Below are 15,534 nucleotides of genomic sequence, written 5' to 3'. Positions count from 1 at the left end.
TACATTCATCGTTATTTCTTTTGTTCGTCTAACTTTATGTAAATTCTCATATTATTGTATTAATCAATTTCTCAATTTTTATTAATATAGTTATTATAGTTGTTAATATAAGTTACAAAAGAAATAACGATGGATGTACAATTCTAAATTAAATTTTGATACCGGTCATTTGACTCGATCTAGTAAGATTAGTATTAATCACACGTCAGGGTGTCACTTGCCTTGCCTCGTCGCTAAACAGTTAATTATTAAGGTGTGTAGATATATGTTTCTAATTTGTATCTCCCTTGCCTCGATTATATCATGAATCCTTTATAGCGTGTCCCACATGCGCACTGCGATATAATGCACTTTGATACTCCCATTATTTTGCCAAACATTATTTCTTTACTTTCGAAACAGATAATATGGTCACTGAGCATGAAGATACGAATGATTTAAGTAGTCTCTACCGTATTTTCAATGACATTGAACTCCGATAAACTGTCTGGCTATGAAAGTATAAGAATAAAGCACATCTATAAAGAACTCTATAAAACAATGTAACAATATATATTAACACTAGAAGCACCACACCATTCAAAATGACTGGTTGTACAATTTTATTTTAATATTCAAAATCAAAATAACTTTGTATCATGTCCGCTTATACCAATATCAATTAAAATGATTTGTACTTGTCAAAATGTAAAAGGCTGCTACAATTTGTTTGCCGAACTCGAATTAACCCACGCGCTTTCAGAATTTTTTCCGCGTATCGTACAATACGATGACGTCAATTATCAGGACAATTATAAAAATAAATACTATACGTACGAATATCTACGTATTGTATAATAACAACTTGTACGTAGCCAAGGACAATTCTCTGACAAAATCTTGATAAGATTTCCTCATTTTGTCCGAGTCTCTCGACGTTCTCTCGTTCCGCGGGCATTGACAACCTTTCAATCTGGCGATGTTCTCTTCACGGGTCCCTTTCAACGTCTAACGACGCGATATCAGGACAGCTGTCAACCGGCGCGCATTATTACGAGACGGCTAACGGCTGGTGTATATCGTCCGAGCAAGAGCGTCGTTAAAAACGACTGGGTCTTTCAATAAGCGTTCTTCGTCGATGTGCTTCGTCCGTCGTTTCAGCGCCGACCTATTTCCCAACGGGAACGAAACCGTCAGAAACGACGAAGCACGTTCCGAAAGGAAAGCTCAGCCGCATCTCCGTGTAACAAAGACGAGTCACGTTTCCTTCGCTCACTCGTCGACTAACACTTTGCAATCCGTAATTCCGCTCGCACGAGCACCGTTACTAAATCGTCGCGATAGTTATTAAGCCGAAATTCGGGTCGCAGCGTGACTTGGCGAACGCCTCGCGTTGAATTTCCACCAATCGATAGCTTCTTCCAGTTCCGGAGAAACTTTCATATTTCAAAGTCTTAGCAGATGCGCGATCGTCGCTGCCAAATCGTCGCGATAATTGTTAAGCCGGAGTTTGATTTGTGGCGCGACTTGGCGAACGCAACGGTACACGGTGTTTGGGAATGTTCTAATTTTCATCATTTTTCTTGGTTACTCGATTCTTGGTTTCTTCAAGTTTCTATATTTCTCGGATTTTTAATTAAAATGTAGGAGATCGTAGAGGAAGATGTAAATGGTCGACAGGTCAAAGGGGCAACGTCAAGGTTTAGCATTTCTCAGAGAAGGGAAATTTACTTTTTAAATATATAACGTTACAAGTTCATATTTTCTCATATGTCAAAATAAAACATCGTTTCATATTCGTTGTTTATTTTATTCCACGTTAATTCTACTTGTAATCTTACGTAATATATTGCACATTAAACAATTAAAAAGAAATGAAACAATTCTTTCGTTGTACACCTTGATCACTTGTAATCATCTACTGTAGAACTGGGAAAATTTGCACATACAGGAGCATACGAGAAAATGTGAATTTCAAAATTCGTTAAAACTGAAATTAGTATTCCCTCTTTTTCCCGTGCATCGTTCGTATATTTAAGTTTTGCAATAAGAGTAGAAAAATTTGATGACATTTTCGAGTAGATGCAGTAACAGATGGTCAATATTCAAGTGTATGTTATTTGAATCTTTAATATAAGTAAAACTACATGGATTGGTACAGGTTGCAATAGTGTTTGAAAAGACTGACCGGGAAAAATCATTAATTTTGATCATTTTTTATTACAATATATTTCAATCTATATATTTTTTTTAATTTTCTAAATCTTTACGGATTTGAACATTTCACTTACAATTCGAAATTTTATTAAGATATATGAGTTTCAACATTTTCTCATCGAAAAAATCCTTTTTTTTTTTTTTATTAAATAATTTTGTTCTTTTTTTTTCCTCCTTAATTCTCTGTAGTATTAAGAGCTGAATTTTGCTCGGCCATTTATTATCCCATAGAAAACAACAAAAACATTAGGAATTTTTCGAACGATAATTACTGTTACGTCGCGCGAGATGGTCCGTGCGACGTCCCTCACGGTCAGGCCGCCGAGGCCTACCCATCGTCACACTGACCCACAATAGACCCAAGGAACCACCATAACTCTGTTAGTTATTCAACTCTATTCACACAAATATCTTCGGTTTATGGATGGTCCCTTAAATAGTCCTTCGGTTTCTTGCACGCTCTTACTGATTACGGAGAAAGCAGATGTGCCCAGCGAAATAGCTGGTTTTTCCCCAGGAACAAGGGCACCCATGAGCCACATCTGCAGGTGACTTTTTCCTTGTATTTTGTTTCTTAACATTGGCTAGAACCAATGAGCATCGCGGATCGTTACCCTCACTTTTCTACCGAAAAGTGTGAACAACGAATCCGCGTTCTTAGTTCAACAAGGGTACACTCACATCGAGCTTTCTTCCTAAATAGTACGAGACGGGTCTATTACTGTTCTAACTCTTCTCGGACAGTCAAGTTCACTGTTCTAACACCCCTCGGGCAGTCAAGTCTACTGTTATTTCACTCATCGGGCAGTCAAGTTGTAACATAACTCAGTCAGTCAAGTTCTCGGTGTTCTATCTATCAAATCGATCAACCTTCGGGTCAATCACGGTGCTTTCCGACACGACGAAATCAAACAATTTCGGTCCACGTAATACTTATTGTAATCCAGTGTAAATAAATGTATATATTAATATATACAAATTCCAGTTATATTCAAAACCAAACACCCCTATTATCCCAAAAGAAATAAGGGGATCGCCCTGCTCGTGGTGTCGATTCGTGCAATCGTAACGGGAATTTACGACTCCCGTTGACGCGCTTCAACGCGACCGCGTCTCCCCGCGACTGGACGAACAAACAATTACTGAAATAATAGTATCAATAGTAATTGAAATAATTGAACGTTAAGCGATATTAGACTGGTGCTATGACTTTTTCACGGTCAGATAGTCGCTTTAACGCATTTTGCGTGGTTGTATTCAATTTCGACCAATCGATAGTTTCTTCGAGTTGTAGCGGAACCTTCCAAGGGAACCTTTCATATTTCAAACTCTTATCGTTCTCGCGAGTTCACCTGTCCCCGGTGAATTTGAACTCGAAGGAAAATTTACCAGGAAAGTTTCGGCTCGACAATGAAAAGCACCGGCGTGTCGACAGAGTTTGCAGGAGCTTTTAGGTTCGAATGGAGTGTGAGGAAAGGTGACGGAACAAGGTGAAAACGCAGACGGTCGTAAATAATATCGTTTTCTTCGGAGTTGTGTGCTAAAACGCTGAAAGGCTCTTAATAACGATGACGCGATACAAATTATGAAAGGAGAGATTTATAACAGCCGATTATCACTAATTCTATTAATTCGCTCGGTTTATACATGCGATATTGCGATACGAACGCAAGGACTACAGTTTCAGCAAGCTCATACCGACCTTCACCCAAAAACTTGTGTCTATTGGATTCTGTCACAGATGCGTGACGACCTATTTTCCATTCCCAATGCTCAGTGTATCGCTTGGTCTTTTACGTAATGCACTTCCCTTGTGTATAGCCCAATTCGTATGTGTTAGGACACATAGGAGAACTCGTATCAAATAAATCCAAAACTTCATTAGAAAAATTTCAAAAATCTTTGAGAATGATTATTTCGTTTGAAATATTTATCAGACTATAATAAGTTATATCTTTCATGTTTTATATTTTTACAGAAGAGCAATTTTAAAATTCGATACAATTTTATATTAATATTTCTTTTCTTCCTATTTGATTTTGACATTCAATACAAGTAAGTACATACATGGTGCGGCCGAATAACGTACAACGAATAATATAAGCGAGCACGAGGTGATTTTTCATGGGAAAAATAAGAATAAAATATGGAATATAATGTTTTCATTTAAGGTTTAATTTTCGAGAAAATCCAGTTTCAAAATTTATCAAATATATCTGAACATGGTTAATTCCCGACTGGACGGTACTAAATAACCGACAAGAGGTTGTTCCACGTGTAAAGATGAGTCGAAAATGTAGAGTAAAAATTTTCCGTTCGGAATTTCATTTTAAAGAAGATGGAAAGGAAAAAAGAAAAGACCATGTTTAATTAAGAATCGACCTAGTACACGCGTATGATAAACTTTCAAATTTATTTTTCTCGGAAACAAAACGTCTAGAGAAAAACGTTATTCTGCATTTTCCATTTATTTTCACACGTAGAACCACCTCCTGTCGATTATTTAATCTCATCTAGTCTCAGTATATCTTTATCACTTTTTTGAATATTTTAAAAACTGACTGGGAGTATCGCTTATAATTAACGAAATAATGTTTTGCGTCGCTTCACACAACGTCGAATGCAAACGGAAAAAGGAAAGCCAGAAGAGCTACGATTTTCCCAAGAGGGACACATAAATGCGTCTACTTCATTTCTCTGTCGAGAACACTCGACACTGGTTTTGCACTGACAATAGCAGCAAGACGAAGTCAAGTTCAAACACAGAACCACGAAGGGGACAATGACAGAAAACGTAACAAGAAATAGAAGAGCTTTTGTCGTCGTGTAACAATACTATAACGTATCTTCTATATGTACATTTTAAAGTACAGATTTAAATTAAGAGAATCTGTGGAAACAAAGATTCATTCGATGACCATTGAAGCTTCACTGTGTCTTGGAAAGATCGATCTACGTGATCGATGTCCAATCGTATACGAGTTATTACACGCGTATTTAACGGCAGAAAATGAAACCAAAATGGATATTATAAAATAAAGATTACGATACACAGTAGTGAAGATAATACACAAAATTTTTTAAATATCGATTTAAATCAAGAGAATACACGAAAGGAGAATCCATTTGATGATTACCGAAGGAATAAATTTTGTCTTTCGAATGATCAATCGGTAACATCGATATGAAATTGTACGGTTTTAAGGATAAAAATTGAGAAAAAAAGGGCTTGCAAGGGTGAGATAGTGAAATTGGTTGTTAATTTTTAAAGGGGTAAATTACGAGGCACAGTAGTGAAGGTAATTGTACGTCGTATGAAATATCCAGACAAGTCTCGAGGGAAGTACATGTCCATTTTTGCTGGGTTATAGCCACTTGTGCGTTGAAACGACGTCTAGAGACAACAAGATTGATTCTACCGACAATAAGATCCGCGCTGGCTTGAATAATATTTCTCTTTCATTTGTATTCGAAGTACGAGCATGACAGTTCTATGAAATTCAATTCGTTCGTGGAAAGGGAATTGTTGGTTTGTTGTAATATTTAGTTGGTTACGTAACCACAAATGTTTATCACTGCCACTGACTCATCCTTTCAATGAAATTTCCTTGCAATGGAATTACAAACGAATTATAGTGCGAACTATAATAGTATTTCGTAAGAGTTTGTATCGAATAAAGTGAAATAATAATTTTGATATGCAATTTAAGATCCTATTATGTTCCTTATAAGTTAGAACAACGATGTAAAACGAATTCGATTATATTCGCGAAGGATAATATTCATTATCTTACATAGCAGTAATTTCGTAGAAGTAATAAGAACATTTAGACGTAGTTTAAGTTTGAAACATAAAGAAATGAAGTTATCAGAAGTTTTTCAATTTATATATTTAAAGAATAGTTGTAACATGCGAGCAAACTACCGCGATACTCCCTTCGCTGTATTTGCTTTTAATTTCAACTGTCAATAGCGTTGCGTCTTGTTTTCTGTTTCGAAAGGTAACACGATAATACGCTGGAAGTTGACACAAAATGCGTTACACGTTAAATCTATCTTCTGCATGATATACAAAGTCTACGCCATATTTTAAATATTACATACACGTGAGAACAACGATGATATAAAACAACCGTAAGATAATTAATTCAGATAAACTGGAAATAATGAATGTCGCGATTATCGATGATTATTCGAACGAAGCTTGCAAAGGGAAACGTAAATGAGACATGAAAATCAATGACCTTTAATGAGATAGGCTAATTATTACAAACACATATTAACGATATTATAATTCTAAACAAGAATTCCCATTACCAGGACTAAATCATTGATCCAGAAAGAAGAGTTACCATTTGAATAATTAACAGTCTAATAAGTTCTAAATTCGGATAAGTGAATAAGCGAGCTTTTACTCTAGCGAATACAATTCACGTAAATTATTTCCGGCCATGTGAGTCACGTAAACGCGTGAAAATGTTTTGCTGAAACGATTAACAGAGAAAGAGCCTCGCAGCTACAAGAACGGCTATTGATCGAAGTGCGAGCCTTGACAGTAATTGACTCGCAATATTACCAAGCCACCTTTAATCATTTTACGTCCATGGCGCTTTTACACTCGCCGCAAGCGCAACGCGTGTTGAAAAACATCGTTTTCAACAGCAGCTGCAGTAACAACGAGCAACAAGGAAAGGAAACCGCACGAAGAAATTTCCAAGCAGACCAGGGAAAATCCGTTACGGCAACGGACCGACTTATTGATCCGTGATGGGCTGTCCAACTTATATTTCTCGACCGAACTCTCGGTACGTTTCATTCGAGATCTGCGCCAGTTAAATTACAATGTACGCATTCGCGGTTATAAAAGTTTGCGACTGCTCTGGGAACTTCACAAAAAAAAAAAAAAAAAAAAAATTAAAAAAGGAGATGAGAGAAAAAAATTCTAACTTTTATCTCGGACACGAATCAAAAAAATGGAAAATTACCAGAAGCGAATTTTACGATACTTTTCGTTCGGTATCACGAAATGAACGTACAGTGGCTCGTGAAAATATACGGTCACTTGTAGAAAGTTTTATGTATGTAGTTCAAAACATTTTGGAATTCCATTAACATTCTGGTGAGATATGATATAATCGCGACGGTGACATTATGCTTCTTTACAATGTTTTACATAACACATACGATATACATGTATGAAAATTTTCTACTGAAAAGGCTTTCTATATAAGCGTCGAAATACTATCACCAGTAGACTACAGATTTGTATGAATTTATGCAAAATTTGAAGACGCACAAACGTACAGAATGTATACGATATGCAAAGATATATGATATATACATATCTATATACAGAAAACTCGCCATAATTTTTAATAAGTAAAACGAATCTCTCTCTATTTAATTGCTATTTTTATTTAATAAAAATCCATAGTCTACCCACGAGCCATTGTATCTATAAATTTTCATCACGATTCTACATCGAATTTTACTTATTCGTTAAACGCGCAAGATTCCAAGATAGTGAAACTTTTCTACTGCGAAGAAAATAGCCCTGCTGTGAATAATGATGCTCGAGGATATCTTCAACCGGGACAAACGTCGAAACGACAGCAGGGAGTGTTCTCGCGGGGCGATCGTTGACGAGAGACATTTCCAAGAACAGGCCTATTGATCCGCGAAGCAAGTGCCAAAGAGATGGCGGTACCTCGTCCCTGACGTAATATCCGTCGCTGATAGAGAAAGCTCCATTTACGATTTTCTCCTCGTCTCGAGGGAAAACCGTTTCTCACCCGTTCCCTTCCTCTTTCTCTTCCTCCTTTGTGTGTCACTGTTATGCGCTGGACTGGTATTTCCCTTTTTCTCTCACGGTACCAGACGACACGGCTCGCTAACGTCACGAACCTCTAGCTTTCTTCTTGTAATCCCGTCGGATAATTTTCTTATGGATCCTCGACAATGTCTCCGTTTTTCATAATTGGCGCGAGAGCCTCGCAGCTGCACCCCCACAGTGAATAATATTACTCGGTTTATTGCGTTTATCCACATCTCATCGTCTCTGGGTCATACAGTTACTGGATCGATTTCTTAACGGAATAAACGTCCGATTAAGCTTGTGAATGATTTCCTCTTGCGGGATAAATTGATTAACACGGTCGTTGCGAATCCTTCGTTTTAACCATATTATTGCAGTATTAAATTTACCGTGTAGTTGATTAACGATAGCCGTAAGTGACCTTCTCCGAGTACTTATACTGTCCTGGTTAATTAAACTGTCTTGTCCGTTATATTCGAAACTGAAGAAAACTGACATTTTGTTAAATTCGCAGAAAATTAGAACTACGCAAGTTTAACGATACTCTCGCGTTCCTTCAATATCAGGAACTTGTTAACGATGAAAAAACAGGATATAATTAAGAATGATCCAGAAAGACGTATAGTAAAACGAAACGACACTAACTGAGATAGTTCGTAATTAGCTTTGCGCGTAATTAATCTCTGGAAAATATTTTAAGAAGACAATTTTCCAGAAACAGCAACATTCTATAATCTCTGGCTTCTCCCACTTTTTTCCCTTCTATGTCTTAATAAAGGAGAATAAATTTTAACGACGCGTGAGCTGAACCCAAATCACGCTATAGATAAGCGTAACACACAGCAACTTTTCTGCTGTAATAAAATATCATAAAAGTTAAGCGAGCGAAAATCGTACATTTATCCCGAGTTACCGTTCGAAATTGTACGTGGGACGATCAGGGATAACGTGCTTCGACGACTGGACTTATGTTTCTTCCAAGAGGACACCATTAGCTAGTACTAACGAGCTATGTAATGAAACACGACGAGTCACACATCGTTAAAGTCCGACCTATACCCAATGGTTGCGCTACGTGTCATGTCAAACTATAAACTGAACAATGGGTCGAAATTGGAACTAAAACGATAATTTTCTAACAACGTTCGTAATCGATGTGGAGACCAGAAATGAAAGCTACCATGTTGATATGATTACGCGAAAGTAAGCTAATCGCGGTAAACAGAAAGTGGAACGTAACGGCAGTGGTATAGACCGGACGTAGTCAGACCAGCAAGTTCACTGGAGAAAAATCAATGAGCGCGGTCGCGCGAGGTATAACGTTTCACCCTATCGTCGCTTTCTTCGCTTCGTAACGGTAATGGGGTTGGTACCTCGTGTTTGCTTGTTGAATCAATCGCTAGATATGCCTGAAGTTTATTTTAAACGGTGACATTACTTGTCGTCGACGTACAACGTTTAGCCTTTATCTTTTTCGACTTATAGCAGTGTGGCGTTGATTAACTGTGAATCTGACAACGAGTTATACTTTGTCTGGTCAGTAGTCGAGGGAAATGTAAGTGTAGAGAATTTTAAGTATTCATTGAGTGCATGTGAGATATAGATAAGACGGGTTTCAATTATTGCTTGACTAAGCTTTGAACCTTCCAACCCGTATGTTCAAGCAATTAAGTGGAAGCAAGATTAGCGATACTATTCTGTGTAGTATCGTCGGCTAAAATACTTTACTTCGCTTCTCTCTATTAATCTAACTAATCGCGTAGAAATCTTGCATTATAATTAATCGATCGACGATGGAAAATACTTTGAAAATCTATCTGTTTCCTATCTTTTGATGCTGACTGTTTCCATAAATTTTAGAATTAAATATCACAGTGATAAAGACGTAACGAAGTCAGTATCGAAAATTATAATAGGGATAGCAATGGTTAATTAACATGATTTTTGCAGTGTTCATACTTATCAATAGGAGAAATACGAATGAGATTGCAAATGGAGAAATTGTAAATTTGACACTCACTTTGTTCAGCTCTTACACTATTACACACAACGTGTAGTTCCTTCGCAGCATTTGAAAAATGTAAAACGAGATTTGCCAGTCGTTAAAAAGTTGAAAAATAACTTTAATTGAAACTTTAGTTCCGTAACAAGTAATTGTATATACAAGTCAGTAAGTAGCAAGAAGCGAAGCGTAGCTGGCAGTAGTAGCAGTCGGTGCATAGTCGGACCTTACGAACCGTGGCAAATGCGATCACGCAACTATAAGATGTTTCTCGAGCAACATGAATGATAACGATGAAACGTCCGTGGTCTGGCATAGTTTCAACTCAAAGTCGTTCGTAACAAAGACACGATATTTCCTTAGCCCATAAAGTACAGACATAAAGATGCTTCTAACAAAGTAATCGTTTATCAGCGAGCACGAAACGAAGTATAATAACAATCGTGTATCGGCACGAATATTTCAATTGGTTTTAATCTGTGCTGTAACGTGTACATCTATATCGTATCGACGAGATAAATTCCAATTACTTGTCCGTTTAAATACATTAATAATTGAGCACCGCTTTACAAACAATTAGGCCGATTATCTTATGTGAAACATACGAGAACTGTTGAATGCTTCAGTGCTCGAATACTATTAAACAGTCCTCGCTATAGATCGATTTTTTAATTTCGTCCGCGATACTCGCACGACCAACGATTCGCAGCGCGCACAGGCATTCTTCGCGCCACAAACTCGTTATTGGTCCGAATTCCACGCAGTTTTGCTTCATCGATTACCGAAGATCCGCGGTTCGATTCGCCCCCGGAGTTTAACCCAGTTCGAACAACCGTCGTTCTAGTAGTACATCTCGTTGAAGAAACGCTTCAAGGCGTAAAGGGCAACAAGAAGGGAAGAAGAGTACAAGAGAGCCGAACTTCGTCTTAGGGTGCAGAGAATTTCTAACCTTCTTTGCAACGTTTAACTCGTTCAGGGACTATGCTAATGAACATTACAAATCGAAATGCGAAGAAACATGACGATTACGAGGATCGATTTTTAAAATTTACCTTGAAACTCTCTGTAATAAATAAATTTATGCTAGTAGATCCTAAGTTTCCTGAAACGTTGAATATTAATCGCATCTGACTTTGGCTTCCGAGAAGCTCGAACTAACGATCCGCTCGTGATAAAATTAGTATTTTTGGATTCTACTCGTCAAACGCTACATCTACAAATAAATTTAGTATGGTGGAAGGTAGAGTTCAAGCGAGAAAAAGAAGAAACGGAGAAAAGAGAAGAATATATAAAGATATAGCTAAGAGCTGGACGAGACTTGAACGAGACGGTGAAGGCGTACAACGAACGAGAAACTCCAGTGGAATAGGACGAGATCTTTTCCCGTGACCCTGGCTGGGAAGTCGAAGCAGCTTCACCGTGGGAATTCCCAGGTCGTACACCCGCTCCCGGCGTCTGTCAGAGATGCTTGTCGACCAGCAACGTGAAAAATAGCAAGATGGAAGAGCCCCGAGGATATCAGGGGTCGTTCCTCTCTTGTTTATATTACTCTTTGTTCACCCCTGGGTTTGCTTCCAAATAGCCATGCAGCTGAACGAGAATAATAACGGCCGGCAACGCTTTTGAACGTCGAATTAATTCTATTCAGCGGCGTCGAATGCACCAGAGAAATTGCATCAGTCGCCATCGTTAGCGGCATCGACGAACCATTACCCAAGCACGGAAACTCGATTACCCTGCCAATTCACCGGCAACTTTCCACACGTTGTATCATCGTATCCGTGTGACAAGTTTGTCGTTAAATGCATCGCGTTCGATGCACTATGAAGTTGTAGTTGTTTGTCTCTCCTGGAGTGTCAACCGCCCAAAAGTTCCTTCGATCCGATGCTATTTTCGGCTAACTGTCCTATGGTGACGAAGCGTGTTTCATACATAAATTGCGTAGCATTTTTGAATGACGTGATCGATGGTAGAACGCGTTCGCGATGGTAGGCGACGATTAAAGGTGCGTGTCGTTGTTGCTGTTGTAGAATGTGGTGCGCGAACAATTTTTCCAATGCATTTGCATGTTGACAAGCGGTAGGTATACGAGTTTTGATGGTTTTTAGTGGCGGTTATTGAACCGCGATTGACGCGTATAGGCTTTAATTGGTGCGACGATCGAACGCGTGTCTTTGAAATATACAATGGAAAGGTAATAATGAACTTCGTTTATAATCTCGTTTCATAAATGTTTCTCCGTGCAATTGAAATAAAAGCGTTCTTCGTGTATTTATTTATTTCAACCTGATGGCTTAGAAATTATTTTTACAGTTTACAAACATAAAACAAAGCTAAAACCGAACTGCCAGATAAAAGTCAAGTATCAATTCTATGGTCATCCCTTAAATACTTTATATAAATATTCCACCCATCGCACTTGATTCGTTTCTTCTGTTAAAATGTTTTTTCTAGTGAATAGTATAATTTTAAAGGAAACATAATATTTTATATGAAGAGAAGTGGACTTCCATCAGTCGCTTATTTACAAACGCTTGAATATATCCCGAAAAAGGATCTTTGCATTTTACAAAGAAACATCAATTTTCTATCTATCTTGCAGGAAAATTTTCAAATGTTCGGCTAATAAGATTATGCTCCCCAAAGTCCTCTCCCCAAAGGGGAACGATAAAAACAGAAACCTTCAATCGTTCTATTTATTCCGCCTTCTCATCCATTTTCACCCTCCTTCGGTAAATCTTTGCACGTTTGGGAAAGTTCCCGGTCACGATAATAAACGACCTACTTCTCCACCATTGCCCGACCATTTTCCATCGTACACATCGTGCATCCGTTGAAAGGATCTCCGCCTCGTCACTTTCTGCTACGTAATGTCGTTCATTTTCCTAGCGTACAAATATCGGCTACAGCCGATCGAACAGTCTATTTGCAAGTTTCAACAGAGAATCACCGTTCTCTCCTCAACGAATCTTTCTTTCGATCGTATCGAGGTCGAATCGTAATTGCGATACGTCGTTTCCGTTTCCATCGCTATGTATTTTTGTCCGCCAGACTGACCATATATTATCAGGCTGATGTTCGCGAACAGTTTGCGAACATATCACGAACTATGATCGTTTATGGTAGGAAGATTTTAGTTTTATTGGCAAATAACGAATTTCTACTCTTCTCGTTCAAAAGACGTTGGATTCTAGGCTACGATACGAGCGAGTCGCAAAATTAATTAGAACGGAAATTACCGTTCACAATTAACGTTTCGAGCGCGAGGACAAGTGAACTGGTAGAAATTGTTGAAAGGATCGTATAAAGGAATTTTCTGGAGAACATTTCTCTCGTTAGCGTGACATGGATCGCTGGTGATCACAAAAGACCGAATCAGCTTTGAGTTACTTAGTTTCAAAGTATTTAATTTTAATTTGTAGTGTGCATTTTATTTCATAATAAATTTCATTGACGATCTTCATCACGTGAAGGGTGGAATACGAATTGCAATAAAATGAACTTTGAAATTAAAACTAACCCCAACCCAATCCGAGTTAACTTAAACTAAATAGAATCGACACCAATTGGTGATTAATACAGAATCGATGTTATTGAAGTGATCATCACTTCTAGGAAAACTCTACATCTGGTCTTTCAGTTTTCTCAAGCACTTAAGCCATCGACAGCCTATAGACAAAAGACTGCGTCGAAGGTAAACCATAAACTGTACACAGGCAACTTTGGCTTCAGGGTGTACTTCAGGGTACACAGGCATCAGCTCATATTATATTTCGAACTTTGTATTTACACTTTAGTTTTAAAATATATATTTTCTACCTTACAATTTATCCACGTGTTCCTTTGTATTCGCATACATCTAATAACCTCAACAGATGTATTTCCCGTAAGATATCGAAATCGAAATGTAGATATAATTTTTTAATTTCGCTTGCTGATCGTTCAATTTGCAAGTAATAATTAATAAAATAATTACAAATAGTAATCAATGTTTGCACTTCTTCTATTTCTAAATAAAATACCATTAATCATATGTCGTCGTTTTTGTTGCTTACGTGATCCACAAAGCAGTATATACATACGGTGGATCTAGAGTTCGTGACATTAGTCATTACCGATAGATTAATTTACGACCTCGCTATATCTCGATCCGCATTATATACCAAAGGCCTTATTCTGACATGTTTGTGTTCCGCTTGCAATCTATTCACGAAATGCTCCAGCATGAACACGACGCTATTTATATTCGCTATCATTGTGCGAGCAACTATTCTCCAACGATATTGTTCAATATAAACGTCGCATTACGTGGCGGTATCTGGTCATGAGACACGCGCAGATGCCGTGAAATAATTTAGGCGTAAGATGCGGCTAGAGTGGCGCTTAACGAGAAACTCGCCACTCTCGCAGCTCGTTTACGGGGAAACTTTCGTCTAGACGGAAGGTACGGGCCTCTTTCTTAGTGGAACTTGTATCTCCTTGCTCTTATATGCCACATAAAGATTCCGCTGCAGCTTCTGCCCTGTCTGCCACGTTCTTAGAGCTGAAAACATTGTTACGAACGGAACGTTGGAAAATAGCCCGTGCTGTTTTTGGACGGCGACCAATTACGAGGCTAAAAAGACTCTCTCTATTCGTTCTTTCGCTATTCGTTGTCTCAATATCCCATTAACGTCCCCTCGATGGCCTCTCGAATATTCGACAATGTGACTACCGGGTTTGATGATCCTTAGGGAAGCGTATGATTCGATTTACATCGACACGCGTCTGCGTGGAACTGGTGTTTAGCAAATTTCGTTTCGCATCGAGCGTTAGTGGAGTTTAGGAGTTGATTAGGCGGAAAACTTCGAGGTCGAGGTCGAACTGGACGAGATGTTCAGAATCAGTTTAAATGTAATTTACGCCTGGTATGCTATCCTGTTAACTACCAAACAATCGTGTTAAAACTAAACAAGAGAGATGCAAGAGAGAATTCGTGCGAAGTATTCGTTTAAATAATATTATAGTCTTCGTATTGTGTATCTCACCACCATAATATCGAAAGTTTCCCACACAAATTTTTAAGACTGGCTGGCACAAACATAGTGCGCATCCGTTTGATTCTTACAATTGTGACAGTGTCCTCTTAATAGTTCAAACTCTTCCGACACTCGACAAGAGAAGAATGATATTTGATATGATCTTCATTAGCAAAACAACTGAACGTATTGTCGACTGATCCGGATATCCTACAGTTGCTGTTCCTTGATGTATTATCAAGAAGCTTATGAAGTCATTTATTCTGTCATACACAACAACATCGTACATTGTATGATTACTATAATTGAATAAATCGTATGATCAATATATAACACAGTTGATATTCTCTTGAGCGTTTTCTATGATAATATTATGTTGCAGTTTTTCTTTACACTTTTATACTGTGTATTTGTCTTATTATATCTTATCTATCTGTTCCCATCTTCTTTCTTTTTTATTTGCATATTTGCATCATCTGCTTCTTTTTACTTCCCTTTCTATT

At 37.9% G+C, this 15,534-nt stretch overlaps 1 protein-coding gene across 4 annotated transcripts in view; it reads right to left on the bottom strand.

The window, feature by feature from the left end:
* Positions 1-15,534, bottom strand: part of Sap47 (Synapse-associated protein 47kD) — a 92,206-nt gene that overhangs the window by 25,842 nt on the left and 50,830 nt on the right. The gene's annotated exons all lie outside the window — the stretch shown is intronic.

Source organism: Bombus fervidus, chromosome 7 (genome assembly GCF_041682495.2).
Source record: "Bombus fervidus isolate BK054 chromosome 7, iyBomFerv1, whole genome shotgun sequence".
Lineage (NCBI taxonomy): Eukaryota > Metazoa > Arthropoda > Insecta > Hymenoptera > Apidae > Bombus > Bombus fervidus.
This window is presented reverse-complemented; position numbering and strand designations above follow the sequence as displayed.